At 38.5% G+C, this 18286-nt stretch overlaps 1 protein-coding gene across 1 annotated transcript in view; it reads right to left on the reverse strand.

The window, feature by feature from the left end:
• Positions 1-18286, reverse strand: part of LOC114666255 (suppressor of cytokine signaling 5-like) — a 112756-nt gene that overhangs the window by 21137 nt on the left and 73333 nt on the right. The window contains 1 exon segment of the mRNA XM_028821032.2: positions 16174-16245. The gene's annotated coding sequence lies outside the window, so the exon portion shown is untranslated.

Here is an 18286-nt window from a genome sequence, read left to right on the forward strand (position 1 = left end):
ATCTAAAGGTGTAATTGTATTAAATCTATAAAAACAGATTATAGATTAAATAAAAAATACGCACAGAGCGGCGCTAATAACAATAACTTAATTTCTATTTCAAATACCCGTAACGCACATAGAATTCAGCACTGCTCCTCTGAAACATTAAATATGGCACTATTAAATGTCAGAGCATTGTGATATTGCACAAGTGAAATGTGGCTTAGGCTGTTTTAATCGAATCTGCACCTCCAAATTAGCTTTACTCGTGCGGATCGCCAGGGAAAGAAGGACGGAGGCTTAGCAAACATTTACTTGAGCCGGTTAAAGAGTAAAGATGTCAGTTTTGGTAAATTCAAGTCCTTTGAGTATTTTTCCGCCGTTATTCATGGAGATTCTCACTTTCTAGTATTATCCGTGTATAGACCTAAATTTAATGCGTCTTTCTTTGAGGAATTCTCAGACCTGGTGTCAATTATAATTACGAACTATGACACACTCCTAATAGTCAGCGACTAACTTTCATATCGATAATCAGTGTAACTAAAAAGTAAAAGAATTCATTAACCTCCTGGACTCTTTTGATTTGAGGCAGCTCGTTAATCAGCCTACACATAAAGCAGGTCATACATTAGACTTAGTAATTACCAAGGGACTAAAACTTGATGTAAAGCAGATCATTGATACTGGTCTATCAGACCAATTTCTTTTACTATTTAATATAGAAATATTGATAGAAAACATTCATGAGAAGCATATTATTAAAAAACGCTTCTTTGATTCATCATCAGCAGCTTTAAAATTAACAAACATTCTAAGCAACCTGTCCGTTTATAGTGCTAATTAAATTAGCGAGGATAATGTAAATATTAAGTTGGAAAAATTTAATACTAAAGTGAGAGCTGCTGGTGACATAGTTGCACCTGAAAAGACAGTTAAAAAATCTTCTAGCATTGTTATACCATGGAAGACCCAAAGAGAGTCTGATTTAAAGAGAGCATGCCGTAGAGCTGAGCGTAAATGGAGGAAGACTAAATTAACTATCCACTATGAAATATTAAAAGTTATAATAATAGAATACAATAACACAGTCCGTCTTGAGGCACTGCTATTTCTCTAAGATTATAAATAACAATGCTAGTAATCCCAGAATCTTATTCTCTACAATTGATTGTCTGCTAAACCCAGGTAACTCAAAGGAATGCCTCCAAAATACTTCCAGTGAAACTTGTGAGGCTATTGCTGTATTTTTCAATCAAAAAATGAATGATATTAGAAATAATATGGTACATCTCCCCAATACTGCGGATCCTCCTAAGCCCCAGTACTCTGTTATGAACAAATTAAATTCTTTCACCAGGATAGATTTACCTGATTTACATAAAATAATTTATCAATTGTGACCCTCCACCTGCGTCCTTGACCCAATAACCAAAAAGTTTTTTCAAAGAAGTATCGGGCGTGCGAATTGATAGTTTTCTTGACATAGTAAACTCCTCATTAGATACGGGGGGGGGGTCTTCCCAGACTTTCGTAAGACTGCTGTAGTTAAACCCCTACTCAAGAAATATAATCTTGACCCCTCTGCTTCTGAAAAATTTAGACCCATTTCTAACCTGCCTTTCTTAAGTAACATTCTAGAGAAGGCAGTCATTATGCAGCTAAATGACCACCTTAATAAACATGCTATTCTTGATAAGTTTCAGTCGGGTTTTAGAACAAATCACAGTACAGAAACTGCACTCGTTAAAGTAGTAAATGACTTGCGGGTAAATGCAGACAGAGGCCATTTATCTGTTCTCATCCTCTTAGATCTGAGTGCTGCATTTGACACCATTGATCACAATATTCTTAGAAATCGCCTTAGTCAATGAGTGGGCCTCTCTGGCAGTGTCTTAAATTGGTTTGAATCCTACCTGGCAGGTAGAAAGTTCTTTGTTAGTTGTGGTAATTATAACTCAAAGACACATATTCTGTATGGTGTTCCACAAGGCTCTATCCTGGGTCCGCTGCTCTTTTCAATCTACATGCTTCTATTAGGTCAGATTATCTCGGGGCATATCGTGAGTTACCACAGCTATGCTGATGACACGCAGCTGTATTTATCAATAGCACCTGAGGACCCGGACACTGTTGTTTCACTAACACAATTTCTTACTTGTGTTTCTGAATGGACAAATAGTAATTTTCTCAAGCTAAATAAAGAGAAAACAGAAATTTTAGTGATTGGCAATAATGGATATAATGAGGTGATTAGAAATAAACGATGCATTAGGATTAAAAGTCAAGACGAAGGTAAAGAATTTAGAGGTAACTGTTGACTGTAACCTGAATTTTAAATCTCATATTAATCAGATCACTAGGACAGCATTTTTTCACTTAATAAATATAGCAAAAGTTAGACCTCTTATATCATTGAAAGATGCTCAGAAATTAGTTCATGCTTTTGTTTTCAGTCGACTAGATTACTGTAACGCACTCCTCTCAGGACTACCCAAAAAAGACATAAATCGTTTGCAACTAGTGCAAAATGCAGCTGCTAGAAAATCCGAGCACATTTCTCCAGTTTTGATGTCACTACACTGGTTACCTGTGTCATTCAGAATTGACTTTAAAATACTGCTTATGGTTTACAAAGCCTTAAATAATCTTGCTCCATCTTATATATCGGAATGTCTGACACCTTATATTCCAAATCGTAACCTTAGATCCTCAAATGAGTGTCTGCTTAGAATTCCAAGAGCTAAACTTAAAAGAAGTGGTGAGGCAGCCTTCTGCTGTTATGCACCTAAAATCTGGAATAGCCTGCCAATAGGAATTCGCCAGGCTAATACAGTGGAGCACTTTAAAAAACTGCTGAAAACACATTACTTTTAACATGGCCTTCTCATAACTTCATTTTAGTTTAATCCTGATGCTCTGTATATTCAATTAATTATCATAACTATTCATGGTGGCTCTAAAATCCGCACTAACCCCTACTCTCTCTTTTGTTTCTTTTCCCAGTTTTCTGTGGTGGTGACCTACGCCACCACCACCTAATCAAAGCACCATGATGTTCCTACATTGATGGATTAAAAGCCAGAAGTCTACATGACCATCATCATCAAATCCTTCCATGAGAACCCTAAATACAAAGAGGACTGTTCAATTATGTTAGATAGAATGCCTAGAGGGGGCTGGGCGGTCTCATGGTCTGAAACCCCTGCAGATTTTATTTTTTCTCTCCAGCTGTCTGGAGTTTTTTAATGTTTTTTCTGTCCTCCCTGGCCATCGGACCTTACTCTTATTCTATGTTAATTAGTGTTGTCTTATTTTAAATCTTACTTTGTCTTTTTTTCTCTTTTCTTCATCATGTAAAGCACTTTGAGCTACATTATTTGTATGAAAATGTGCTATATAAATAAATGTTGTTGTTGATGGTTCAGAATATCACAATCCATAGATTTACAATACCATCATGCAAGTAAAATTGTTCTAAAGATGGGAAAAGCATGCAACACTGAACCTAAATTGACCAGATTTACAAACACTGAAGTTCTATCATTGGTACTGCAGGTTAGAACTAATATTTCTTTTCAGCAATCATCCACAGTACAAACTTACTTGTGCATGGGCCCTGTTATCAGTGTAAGATACTGGAGATCTAATCTATAGCATGCTGCATTTGAACCAAATGCTGGACTGCATCCAAAAGCATAGCCTATATAAATAACCTGGCATATTTAAGTTTGCCTCCATTCTACCTGTATGGTATTTGTTAGTTAATTACTAAAATATGGCAACAAAACTGTCCAGCTTACTTTGTGGAATACACCCATATTACAACCCTACTCCCTGAATTACAAATTCAGTACTGATCCTACTTATATTTAGCTTTTGCTACTTTTTCAAAATGAAGTACATGTATATAATGTATACATAAACCAGATTATACTGTGAATTAAAGTTTTATTTTCCATTAACAGTAACTGTTTAACACAACTGAAACCTTCAAGCTCATAGCCTAAATCTAGAAATTAGAAACTAGGTATGTCAGACTTTTATTGTGTTTTATAGAATATAGTATGGATAGGCATTTGTTTAATTATTAATGTACAGTACATTCACTTTGTTTTTATTTTTTCAAATTTATACATACATAAATAATACCACAATTTTAATTAATTTTCCAGGGGGTTTAATTCTAGACATAGCACTAAAACAGCCTTGGTGTAAGTGACAAAAGATCTGCTTTGTGCAGCTGATTTGGGACCACTAAGCAATATTATACTTCTGGATCTAAGTTCAGCATTTGATACCATTTCTCATAAACTATTATTGGAACAATCCTCTTGTTTAGATATAAATGGCATGTTTTATTCATGGTTTCAGTCATATTTAACTAACAGATTTTAATATGTTGAACTGAAAAAATGTAGTTCTCACTATTTCATTGCTACCCTTTGCGTGTACTAAGAATCAGTAATATGCCTCATGCTGTTTATCAGTTACTTTTTCCCTCTAAATTCAAGTATGCATCACCATGGTATTTATTTTCATTGCTTAGCTGATGACATCCATCTTCACATTTCTGTAAAACCCTCTGACGTTTGCCCAGCTTCTGCTATGATTAGTTGCATCTTTGACATTAAAAATCAGATGGCATGTCATCCCCTAAAGCTTAATAATGGCAAACATGAATTTCCATTTTTAGGTTCACAAGCTATTCTTTCAAAATCTAGCAGCTTAGACATTTGCACTGACAGCACCCTTACTCATTTTTGCTCTTATATCAAAAGCCATTGATATAGTTTTTGACAGCACTCTGTTATTTGAAACCAATTTTAATTCTATATCCCAAGTTATCTTACATCATCTGCATAACATTTTAAGACAAAGTCCCTTACCATCTCACTCTGCAGCTCAGACACTATTTCATGCACTTATCATCTCAAAGTTAGACTGCCATTACACCCTTGCGTCTTGCTCCCCTGCTAAACTTATTAAAAAAAAAAAAAAAAAAAAAAAAAAAAAAGATACAAATGGTCCTTAAAAATTATGTATGTTTACTAAGTTAAACTAATGCCCATGATCACACCCAGGTCATAAGCTTCCAGTTCAACACAGAATTAATAAATTACCCATGCTCACATATTAAACACTTTTTAACTTGGACTGGTCATATATATTGCTCCCTTATGAACATTATGAACACTCCAATTCTTCTGTCTTCTTGTTATATCAGATCGTCTGTCCATAAAAGAGGAGCTCGTTGTCGGTTGTACTACTCCTGAGCTCTAGCACGGACTCCTTCATAACATTCATTCTCTATATTCCATTTCTCTTAAAATATCAAATTTAAAACTCATCTCTACACATGTGCCTTCTTCCAGCCCTAGATTTTCTTTATACCTTCTCAGATTTTATTTGTACTTTGTAATTGTCCTGTTTAATTATTTTTATTATACTTATGCTAATTATGAACATGTATTTCATGGTTACTTATTACTGTAGCCAAAAGCTAAGGACACGTTAATATTTACAGAATTTGCATAGAAAAGGTTTCCATCTTAAAACTGTGCAAAGGACACTCACAATGCCTGATTTAAGGCAATGTACCCCCAGTTATTTAATCCTTACCCCTTGCTTATGTTTGTAAAAATAAGTTGCTTTGACTACAAATCAATTTCAGTCTGCACAGATAAATTCATAAATTGAATAAAATGCCAAAATGTATGAAAATGCTGCATAGCCAAATGAATTATTCTAGAGTCTTGTCTACTTTCCATCCTAACAGATGCAGAAAATTAAAAAAAAAAAAAAGGGAGGAGGGGGCTTAAAAAATTGTGTTCATTGGTAGAGTGCAACTCTATGATCCATACGCCAAAGGAAACTAACTGCTGTAAGTGTGAAGTTACTGTGGCATATACAGCAATTGTAAAGAATTGGTACAAAGTTAGTAGTTGCCTAGCTCTGTTACCCAGCTTTGTCTGGGAAATTTCATAAGACAATGGACATCGATTATTCGGATGTATCAGGAATACTGTGCAACTAAGTACATTCCTGTATCCAGTATCAGCAGATACTATATCTACTGATATAATTGGCAGGCAATGAGGTGTAATGGTTAAGGCTTGGACTTCAAACCATGAGGTTTTAGGTTCAAATGCTGATACTGACACTCTGTGCCCATGAGCACTTTACTTGCTTATGCTCTAATTGGAAAAACAAATGAAATGTAGCCAATTGTATCTTAAATGTTTCACGTTGCCTTGCATAAAGGCAACAGTCAAAAAATAAGTAATAATAATATTATTAGATCACTGTAGTTGCTTACTCTGGAAAATTCTTATATACAATTGCACATACTGTAAGTACAACATTTCTGCATTTGATCAATTTCAGCTTTTCATAGAGACAGAGGTTTGTGCTGATGGTCATTACAAAACACTTTACAGGAAAGTATACTCTTTAAAAATGAAACAGGTAATTGGTAATTATATAATAATTCACTAAGTAGCCGACAAGTAGCCACCCATGGAAAGCATGCCGGAAGGGGCGTGGATTCACTAAGTCGCCGACAAGTAAGACGCCCATGGCGCACGCAGGAAGGAGCCACGCCCACCAACTCTAAGACCATTGGATACGACGACAACTCGCAGAGCCACGCCCACCAACTCGGACGCGACGACTCGGAAAAAACGCCGTCATTTATGTTCGTCTGTGCTACAGTACACATGCACCTCTGAGCCACGTTGACTTTTCAGTTACGACACACGACCGCGTGCACCATAGCAAACTGTTTTACATGCTACATACAGCAATTCGCATCCACGACAAACATGCGTCTTCTTAGATGGTCCTGCAGGAACACGGAGGACGTTTCCCCGCCCACCAACACTCCTTATTCCCCGACCGGCGTCCACCGCATCCGCGACAAACATGCGTCTTCTTAGATGGTCCTGCAGGAACATGGAAGACGTTTCCCTGCCCACCAACACTCCTTTTACTGCGGCCCGCGTCTACCCTCGCTCTCTAGGCAGTCACACTGCCTGCTCATGTTCCTGGATGCAAAAACTCACCGACCACCCAGTTAGTCCCTTTCGTCTGTGCTAGGAGTCCACATGCACCTCTGAGCCACGTTGATTTTTCATTATTCTTTTCAGTTACGACACCCGACCGCGTCCACCATCGAAAACCATGGGAAAGGAACAACGAAGCCCCGCCCAGAAACTCTACCCCTCCTCCCACGTGATCGGGAACGTACCTCAGAGCACTGCCCCCCAACTCGAACAGCTCATCAAACACATACTAACTCGCTTTGCTCTGTGCTGCTGTCCAAATCCAGCTGTGAGCCACGTTGACTGTTCTTTTGCCCTCCATGGCTACCGCTTCAAATGTATTTCATGGAAACAACACTTCTTTCAATGTTATAGAAATTCCTGCATCAGGTAACTGTTTGTTTCTATCAGTCGAGTTTTTTTGGAAAAATGTCACTGACGAAACTGTTGCTCTCAAACTTCGCAACATGGCTATTGGCTTTGTTTGCCAACATTGGGATAACTTCGGCAACGTGGTGTCCGTTGTTGTTAGTCACAGAGGCATTGTTATACAGTCTACTCAACAATACGCTGACTACATGAATACGTCCGGAGTCTATGTTGGCGAGGCAGAAATTGTGGCAATGTCCCAAATCCTTCCAGCTACTATCAGCATTTACTTCCAAGAACGTCCTCAAGCCTCTCCTCAAGTTTATAATCCGGCCCAGCGTCTCTCCATATCCCTGCTCTTTAGCGGTCCTTTGGATCATGGGCATTACGAGGTTCTCATGCCTCTCAAATACACATGTGATAACCTTCTGGTGACATCTTTTCACGCTGTCGGTATGTGCACACAGGGTGCACACCCACTTGCTCGCCACACTAATGTGACGTTACCTGCCCACTCTCCTCTTCCTGAAAAACATTTCAAGACACACTCCCCTGAACACAAGCATTCCACACAGGACTTTCAATGCACCTTTTGTTCCAAAAGCTTCCAAGTGCAGAGATATCTGAACGCACATTTAAAAAAACACAACACTAAACGAATTATGCAATGTGAACATTGCCAACAATGCTTCAAAACAACTCGCGCTCTCAAGAAACACTTACGAACTCATTCCACTCTCACCTTCAATTGCACATTTTGTAACGAGGACTTCACAGGTGAGACGGATCTCCACAACCATATGCAGATCCATTCAAAACAAAGATTTGTATGCAAAATTTGCAACAAACACTTTCACGCACGCAGATACCTTACTAACCACCTCAAAACACATTCCCTGATGAATTCTTTTCAGTGTCAAAACTGCTCCAAAACCTTCACGCGCCAGAAATCTCTCAAAGCATATTTAAACACCCACTCCACTGAACAAACGCATTCCAAACAGATCTTTCAATGCACCATTTGTTCAAAAACGTTCCGAGTGCAGAGATATCTCAACAGGCATTTAAAAACACCCAGGCAAACAACACTGAATAATCAATAGCTGCAACTACTTTGCCCGCCCCAACTCCTCACCTGAGTCGGTTTCGTCTGTGTTCAGCAGTGTTTCCCAAACTCGGTCCTGGTGAACCCCTGTGGATGCAGGGTTTTGTTCCAACCAGATTCCTAATCATTAATGCCGGTGAAACTCATCCGGGATAAGTCGGTTTTTCAAACGCAGCCGTGTAGCAAATTAGTCTAGCAGGATGTAATAATCCGAGATGAATGCGCAACCCCGTGCTGAGTGAAAAGCCAATGTATATTGAGTCTAGAAAACATGATCAGCAAGTCTTTGATAGGCTGCAACAAAATGATGAAAGAACGGGCGCATTTTTTTCACACAAGCTGGGTGGGTGGGTGTTAGTTAGTTAATTAGTTACTTGAAGGATTTCAAGATTTAATATGCACAAGCGGTAACACTGCAAAAGCATCCCAAACCAGAAAAGACGGCTGGCAAAAAGTGGCCGACAAATTAAACACGTGTGCATTGTACTTACTGAAAGCAGCGTTACGGATTTTGCAAATGTTCATTTTTTTCCCCTCTGTTTAAAAAACATTAAAAAAGCGGCGTGATTATGTGGCGTATAGTACGCCGCGGGTTGGTATGCAGCGTGTAAAACAGTTTGTTTGTCGCTGATAATTTGCCTTTTTCTTTAACACGAAGACAATTTCCTGTTAGATTTGCCTTTGCGATGACAATTAATAAGGCACAGGGCCAAACTTTCAAAAAGATGTGCATGTATCTGCCAAAACCAGTGTTCAGTCACGGACAGTTATATGTTGCTCTCTCCAGAGTTCCATCTTTTCATTCACTTACTGGTATGTCTGCAGGAACACGTGCATCGAGCGAGCGAGCGACACAGACATACAGGCGCGCGCGAGCGAGAGAGACAGCGCTGGACACACAAGAATAATACTTCATTACATTGATATACCAGTGTTTTCAGTATTCAAAGCGCTATCCACACAGGGAGGAACCGGGAAGCGAACTCAAAATCTTGCACAGTCTCCTTACTGCAAAGCAGCAACACTACCACTGTGCTACAAGGCAGTTAACACTAGAATTACCAGAGCCTACGAAGAAACTCGTAAATCCGTCCCACCTTAAATCGCGTCTTAAATCCGTTTGCACCTCTCCGCTAGAGTCCTTTGTCATCTAAATGTGCTGATAAACAAAAGCTACTAGCAGCCAGCTATTCCATCCCCCCACCGACTTAGAACGAATTTCTCCTAGCTCATGCCTTGCCTTGATTTATCTGGGATTGAAGTGGAGTTTTAGAGTGGAAATAATATATAGTAGTGTTATTTGGAATACACGCATTTCGTGTGTGTTCCGTTCCGTTCAGTAGTCTGTGCAAACACATTTTTAGAACAGAAACGTTTTTCATATTCTAATAGTAAATGACAAAATGTAGGCATAAACTATATAACGTATGAAGCCTGAAGTCCATATATCAAAGAAACACTTTCACAAAAGGTACAAATAAGAGAACACGTGCGCTTTTCTTCAAAAATATGACTGCACAAAAAAAAAAGCCGCGTTAGCATGCCACATTGACACTCTGACTACAACCGCCGTGGTGGCGTAATGGTATCAGCTCCTGACTGGGAATCAGAGGGTGGCGAGTTCGATCCCGCACGGCTCCACTTCGAGAAGTGAACTGCTCTCATTCTTACAATTTTAGAATAACAACATAAATTTGATTTCAGTCTGTAACAGCCAGTGTAACTTATGATACTGGTAAAGGTTAGCTTTTTTTTTTTTTTTTTTTTTAATTCACTTTTCATTCTCGCAGTCGCATTCAGAATCAATCCATACAACCCCATCTGACACAGCTGTTTTCACATAAATAAAAGTGCATTTTTATTCAAGAGTATAACCGAAGAATAAAGAAAGCAAGTTACAGTTGGTGGTTGATACGACAGCTTGCATGGTGCAATGTTAAGAACTGCTGATTTCAAGTGACGGTGAGATACGAAGAAGGCAGCTTCGCCAGCGTTTGTGTGTCAGAACCCTTTTGGGGGGGGCACGGTAGTATGCATCGTGGTACACTGCAGACCTATAGCGCGTCTTTATGTCAGATGGGGTTGTATGGATTGATTCTGAATGCGACTGCGAGAATGAAAAGTGAATTTAAAAAAAAAAAAAAAAAAAGCTAACCTTTACCAGTATCATAAGTTACACCGGCTGTTACAGACTGAAATCAAATTTATGTTGTTATTCTAAAATTGTAAGAATAAGAGCAGTTCACTTCTCGAAGTGGAGCCGTGTGGGATCGAACTCGCCACCCTCTGATTCCCAGTCAGGAGCTGATACCATTACGCCACCGCGGCGGTTGTAGTCAGAGTGTCAATGTGGCATGCTAACGCGGCTTTTTTTTTTGTGCAGTTATATTTTTGAAGAAAAGCGCACGTGTTCTCTTATTTGTACCTTTTGTGAAAGTGTTTCTTTGATATATGGACTTCAGGCTTCATATGTTATATAGTTTATGCCTACATTTTGTCATTTACTATTAGAATATGAAAAACGTTTCTGTTTTAAAAATGTGTTTGCACAGACTACTGAACGGAACGGAACACACATGAAATGCGTGTATTCCAAATAACACTACTGTATATTATTTCCACTCTAAAACTCCACTTCAATCCCAGATAAATCAAGGCAAGGCATGAGCTAGGAGAAATTCGTTCTAAGTCGGTGGGGGGATGGAATAGCTGGCTGCTAGTAGCTTTTGTTTATCAGCACATTTAGATGACAAAGGACTTTAGTGGAGAGGTGCAAACGGATTTAAGACGCGATTTAAGGTGGGACGGATTTACGAGTTTTTTCGTAGGCTCTGGTAATTCTAGTGTTAAAGAATGAGCCGGGCTCGATTTTGTTTTCACTTCTGTTTGGACAACTGTGTCATTCAGGAAGTGTTCACCCATCAATACATAGCCGCGGGTTGGCTAGCGGGTCATACGCTCGCACTGATTACGTCCCTGCCCTTTGTACACACCCCCTCCCCCTCCCCTCGCTACTACCGTGGTCGGGTGACTTGGTGGATTATATATAGAAAAGCAGCCAAAACTGCAAAGGACAATGAAAAGTCTACGTGACTCACAGGTGCATGTGGACTGTGCAAAGAGGAAAACGACTCGGGTAATGAGTTGGGGGTGGGCACATGAGCAGGCAGTGCATACTGAACGAGAAAACAGCAGACTAGCATGACGGAGGGGGCAGAATGGGCATCCTTCCCCTCTCCTCCTGTTCCGCCCTCCGCGCCCGAGCGCAGTCCACCCCAATCCCTCGCTCTGGGAGGAGAAGGCGCGACGGCGGTCCGCCAGTTTTCAGTCATGGACAATTGTATGTTGGTTCGTTCCATGCATTGTTACAATGTTACTTTTCTTGGTGATTTATTACATTAACGATTTTTCAAATGTTAATTTTCTCCCTGTGCTTAAAAATCATTAAAAAAGTGGCCTGATTATGCAGCGTATGGTACACCGCGGGTTCGCTAGTAATTATTAGATGTTTTATGATTTTCATCTATTTACATCATTCACTACAGGATTTCTTTGTGTTTTTCATCAGTTGTATGTTCAAGGCTGTATATATATTTTTTTGCCATAGGCAGATAAAGTTCTAACATATTGCATTTCACTTTAACTTATTACAAACAACAATAACGCTTACAGGCTGCACATTTAGACAGCAAATGTAATGGATTAAATGTTTTTACTTTGGGAGTTGTTTTCTCTAGAGCTTGAAGTGGAAGAAAATAACTGCCAGTACTATGTTTTAGGGGCATCTTAAACGATCGGGGTTCCTGTTTAAAGTCTGCAGATAAAAATGCAAATGTAAACAATTTTAGAGCACTGATTGGGCAGCATCCCAGCATTCCTGTTCAAAACCATAAGATTCACATATAAATGTAAATGATTCTGGAAGGCAGGGAATGGGCATAGGGGTTGGGATGGAGATGTTCCTTAGGTTCCGTATGATCCATAGACGCAAATGAATATTAGAATGGAGTAATTCATGGAGGACTCATTAAATTTAAACTTATGCCTTCTATCGTCCTTGTCTTTGATCCAAGTATGTCACATCTGCCTCTAATTCTCTCTCTCCTCTCCTGCCTTAATGCTTCTGGAAAAGTAACTCCAATGCTCACAGCAACAGCGTCAGTCCAAGCATTTTTGAGATTTTGGGGTAAATTTACCCATAAATATTGGTATATCGAAATGTTCTTTCTTAGTGGAAACCTACTTGTATAGATTTAGCTTTCTGTCAACTAAAACAATTAATAGCAAGAGTCAATGTCTCATAATGTAAATAATTTTTACATGATATATAGAATTTTATTTCTTTATTTTGATTCCCAAGCATGATATTGTACACGCCCTAAAACTAATTCCACATACACTCACTAGCCACTTTATTTGGTACAACTTACTAGTACCAGATTGTAACCCCTTTTCCTTCACAACGGACGTAATTCATTGCTATATAGATTCAACAAGGTGCTGGAAACCTGACAGTACCAAGCAGTTGCTGCATATCCATGATATAAATCTCTCATTCCACCACATCACAAAGGTGCTCTATTGGATTGAGACCGGGTGACTGTGGAGGCCATTTGAATACAGTAAACTAATTTTCATGTTCAAGAAACGAGTCTGAGATTAAATGAGCTTTGAGGCATGGTGAGTTATCCTGCTGAAAGTAGCCATCAGAAGAAGTCTGCACTGCGGTCATAAAGGAATGGACATGGTCAGCAACAATACAAAGGTAGGCTGTGGTGTTTAAACAATGCTCACCAGGTACTAAGGGGTCCAAAGTGTGCCAAGAAAATATCCCCCACACCATTACACCATCACCACTCTGAATCACTGATATAAGGCAGGATGGATCCATACTTTCATATTGCGGATGCCAATTCTGACACTACCATCCGAATGTCGCAGCAGAAATTGAGACGCATCAGACCAGGGAAAGTTTTTCTAATCTTCTATTGTCCAATTTTGGTGAGCACATGTGAATTATACCCTCAGTTGCTTGTTCTTAGCTGACAGGAGTGGCACCCGGTGTGGTCTCCTGCTTCAAGGTTCGATGTGTTATGCAGAAGAACATGCACATGTTAGCTATAACAAGTTGTAATACAAGTTACTGTTGCCTATCTATCAGCTCAAATCAGTCTGGTCATTCTCCTCTGACCTCAACAAGGCATTTTCACCAAAACAACTGCCACTCTCCGGATATTTTCCCTTTTTTGGATAATTTTCTGTAAACCCTAGAGATGGTTGTGGGTGAAATTACCAGTAGATCAATGAGTTTCTGAAATACTCAGACCAGACCGTCTGGCACCAAAAACCGAGCCACGTTCATAGTCACTTAAATCGCCTTTCTTGCCCATTCTGATACTCAGTTTGAAATTCAGCAGGTTGTCTTGACAATGTCTATATGCCTAAAGGCATTGAGTTGCTGCCATGTGATTGGCTGATTAGATGCTTGCATTAACAAGCAGTTCAAAAGGTATACCTAATAAAGTGGCCAGTGAGTGTACATATTCACTGTTTGGTACCAATACCTTGGCATAACACTAGCTTCATGTCATCTACATGAATCATATTACTTAAACATGTAAAGAGAATTTTTAAAAATATATAAGAGAAAACAATTGCACATAACTGATTTAACTATTTTGATAGAATCCTCTACTCGTGTAGAGGTGAAAATATTTTGGCAAAATTTTAATTTTCCCTTGGGGACAAATAAAGTATAATATATCTACCTATCTATTTGTTTCATACTTATCATGACAAGTAGAAATACTGTATATTCCTGGAGGTCTTTGATGGATTTTAAAAAGGATTAAATACCCACAGTGGGCACAGAATAGAATCACGCCCCTTCGAAATATTCCTTTTTTTTTGTTTTACAGCCTTAAATGAAAACACACACAAAAAATATTTCTTCCCAGCTTTACTTACTTAATGCAACCTATAATATCCAAGTGAAAGATATCATAGATACAGTTCAGACCATTATAAAAAATTAAAAACAAGACATACTGAGATTAATAAAGGATCATCCCACAATGTCAATATTTTGTTGAACCACCTTTTGCCTTTAATGACAGCCATGAGTCTGTTGGGATACTCCTATCAGCTTTGCACATCTATCTAGATTGGGCAATATTTGCCCACTCTTCTTTACAGAACTGTTCAAGTTCAGTCACACTGGATGGTAAGTGTTGGTGAACTACTATCGTCAAATCTTTCCACAGATTTTCAATGGGATTTAGATCTGGGCTCTGACTGGGCCACACGAGGACATTCACTTTTTTCTCCTTCAGCCACCCCCACAACAGGATGCTGCCACCTCCATGCTTTACTGTAGGCATGGTGTGTTGTGGATGGTGAGCTGCATTGGATTTCTGCCAGGTGTACCGTTTGGTATTGAGGCCAAATAATAAGACCTTTTTCCACTTGGCGTCAGAATCTTCAAGGTGCATTCTGGCAAAGCTCAAACAAGCCTTAATGTGGCCTTTCTTGAGAAGTGGCTTTTTCCTCGTGACTCTCCTGAACAAGCCACAATCGTTTGCACTTGTGAAATTGTTGTCACATACACACAATGACCATTCTTTGTCATAAAATCCTGTAACTCCTTCAAAGTGGCCATTGGCCTCTTGGTAACCTCTCTTACCAGTTTCCTCCTTGGTCTTCCATCCAGTTTGGAGGGATAGCCAGATCCAGGGAGGGTCCTAGTAGTACCAAACACTTGCCACTTCTTTATTATGGACTTTACTGTGCTCCTTGGGATTGAAAAAGCCTTTTGAGATTTTTTTGTACTCATCTCCTGCCTTATGTCTGTCCACAACTCTATCCCTAAGATCTTTTGAAAGTGGCTTGCCACCCATAGTCAGCTGTTTGCTGTCAGTTGCACTACCAAGCAAGGGAATGCTCCAGGAACAGCTGTTTTTATGCTTCACTAATCACACTGATTACAATTGATCACAGTTGGAAGCCAGTAACCATGGTCTGCAGTGGAAATGGTGGTTACTTACACCTGATCGAGTTTACAAATATTGCTTAGGAGGGGGGTGATCCTTTATTAATCTCAGTATTTCTTGTTTTTTATTTTTTTTAAATTCTTCTGAACTATAGCTGTGATATCTTTCACTTGGATGTTATAGATTGCATTGAGCAAGTAAATCTGGAAAAAATATTAGTTTGTGTGTTTTCATTTAAGGCTATAAAGCAAAAAAATGTGAATATTCTGATGGGGGTGATTCTTTTCTTTACCCACTGTATATGTGCTGCAGATGAAGTTGGCAAGTTGCGTTTAATACAGAATTGCTGGCCATGGGTCAGATCCAACAGGAATAACAAGTTTCACTTTTGCAAAAGATAGTCCTACACTATAAGTATGGAATGCATCAAAGACAATTTAAGATACCTATACAGTATCCAATGGTTTCTTCTATAGCCAGTAACAATGTTTATTAATTATTCATCCAAGGAGTAAGCCAAAATTGTAACTTTCATTTTATAAAGATCCAGCATATAGGCTATGATGCAATGGAAGAGAACAGGCACTACAGTCAGTGCTTCAACTTTTTATTAGACATGCAAGAAAATCATTTACTGTAAATATTGAAGAGTGATATGCACCTTTCAAAAATATCATTCACTTACCAGCAAAATGTGTTTACTTTCTACTTTTTCCAGTCCATGCCTTTTCATTCTCTGGGTGCACTATACTTCCTTCTGTAAAGATAAAAACACAAATTATGTTTCTGTGATCTGTTTTTCTTATGATATGTTGTACAGATAAAAAGAAAGAATATTTTGACAGCCAATATATCTTTTCAACTAATATCCCAAAAAAATGTACCATATTATTATAACTTCTTGGTAGGACAACTGTAATTCTCTTTACAACAGTCTTTCTGTATCCAGTATCATCAGATTAACAACAGATTCAAAATGCTGATGTTGGAGCCCTGACCCAAATAAAACACTGTGACCCCCATTACTCATAATCTTGTTCATCTGAACTGGCTTTCTGCAAAATACTATATTAAGCAGTCTTCATAACTATCCTATTGACATGTAAATGTTTTTTGTCATGGTTTCATTTGTTAATTAAGCCAAGTATAGAGTAACAGCAAGAAATAAGGAAAACAACCATCAAGGTAAAACAAGCCATTCCAACTCACCCCTATCCCACCTGAGGCAAGCAATACATACTATTGGATAACCAGTTCCCAAAAAAAAAAAAAAATAAATTGAAAAATAAACCAGGGTCCTATTTTTCCAGTAGAACAGGGGATCAAAGGGTCAGTGGAATAGAAGTGAAAATGGTTATCTGCTCCAAGAAGGTATGAAAAACACATGTCAACGAAGTGATGATAGAGAAGGTTCAACATGTATGAGCCTTGCTGACAGGAGTTGAAGGCCCTGAGGCTCCATGACATTATATTAAGCTTAGCCAAAGCTAGTGTAAAGCTGTTGCTAATTTATCTAGCATGGTGTGGGCATAAGTACATTTGTCACTTTATTAAAATGAAAAACTTAATTAAAAATCATTTTTTCAAATTTTTTTATGAATTTCTTCCTGAATATTACTGAATTTCAACATATGTGTATTTGGCAATAGCACAAATGACAATTATTAATCATCACTGGAAAGCTGCGAAACGTTAAAGGATATTGAAAACAATAAAAGTGAACTTCATGGTAGTTTTATAACTTGACTCATATACAGTATGAAACATTTGTTATACATTCTTGGACCTTCATTTTTGCTGCCTGGTCACACTTATTGGGTCTACCATGTACCCTATGAAATCAGCACTGTGTAAGTCAATATCGCTTTAGGTTTAAATCTATGCCATTCTTCTTTGCCAGGCAAAACAATGGTTGGAACCAAGCAAATAGGAGCACTTTGACTGTAATGTAATATGTGACATCAAACTTTATTTTCAACTGCCTGAGCTGTTCTTCATCACTGCACTGTATCTGTCAGGTTACTGAAGCATGACTAATTAGGACTGTTTGGTTATCATCACAAATAAGTGACAAAGAGAGTTTTACTTCACTATGCTTCCAACTGCACAAAAATCATAAGAACAAATACTGTAGCATAACAAAGTGTTATAAATACATATAAATATACCAACACGCATTTTATATACACTACCAGTCAGTGGTGAAAAGGTAAAGAGTAAACTGTCAGAGGTTTAAATTTAAAGTTTAGGTTAGCAAAAACTGAAAAATGGAAATTTCAGAATATTACAAATGGGCCTTCTTCAGGGACACCTAATAGGTTACAACCTACAGATGTTCTGCAGCAATGAAAGTAAATTAAGCCAAGCAAGTTAAAGCAAGAAATTTGCACAGGTGTACCAACTTCTGTTGATTACTTAAAAACCCTACGTCTATCGTAAGGCAGAGTTGGAACAGACTGTGTTACTAAAGCCTTGAGGCCCTACAAAGTGGTAAATTCCACTGATAAGGGCAAGAAAATGGCAATTAATAAATGAAATGAGACAGAGCATTATTACCCTTAGAAGTGTAGGCCTTTCATTTAGAGAAACTGCAATCCAAATGCAATAGGAAACTGGAGGAAACTCTGATAGGAAGAGATCTGGCAGACCCAATATCACAACCCAATCAGAAGAAATGTTTCTGAAGTTTACCAGCTTGCGTGATAGGCACTTCACAGCAGAACAGCTTCAAGCACAACTTAACAGTGGTGGAAAAAAACAAGTTTTGGTTTTACTGTGAAGAGGAGACTTTGTGCTGC

This window comes from Erpetoichthys calabaricus, chromosome 15, assembly GCF_900747795.2.
Source record: "Erpetoichthys calabaricus chromosome 15, fErpCal1.3, whole genome shotgun sequence".
Lineage (NCBI taxonomy): Eukaryota > Metazoa > Chordata > Cladistia > Polypteriformes > Polypteridae > Erpetoichthys > Erpetoichthys calabaricus.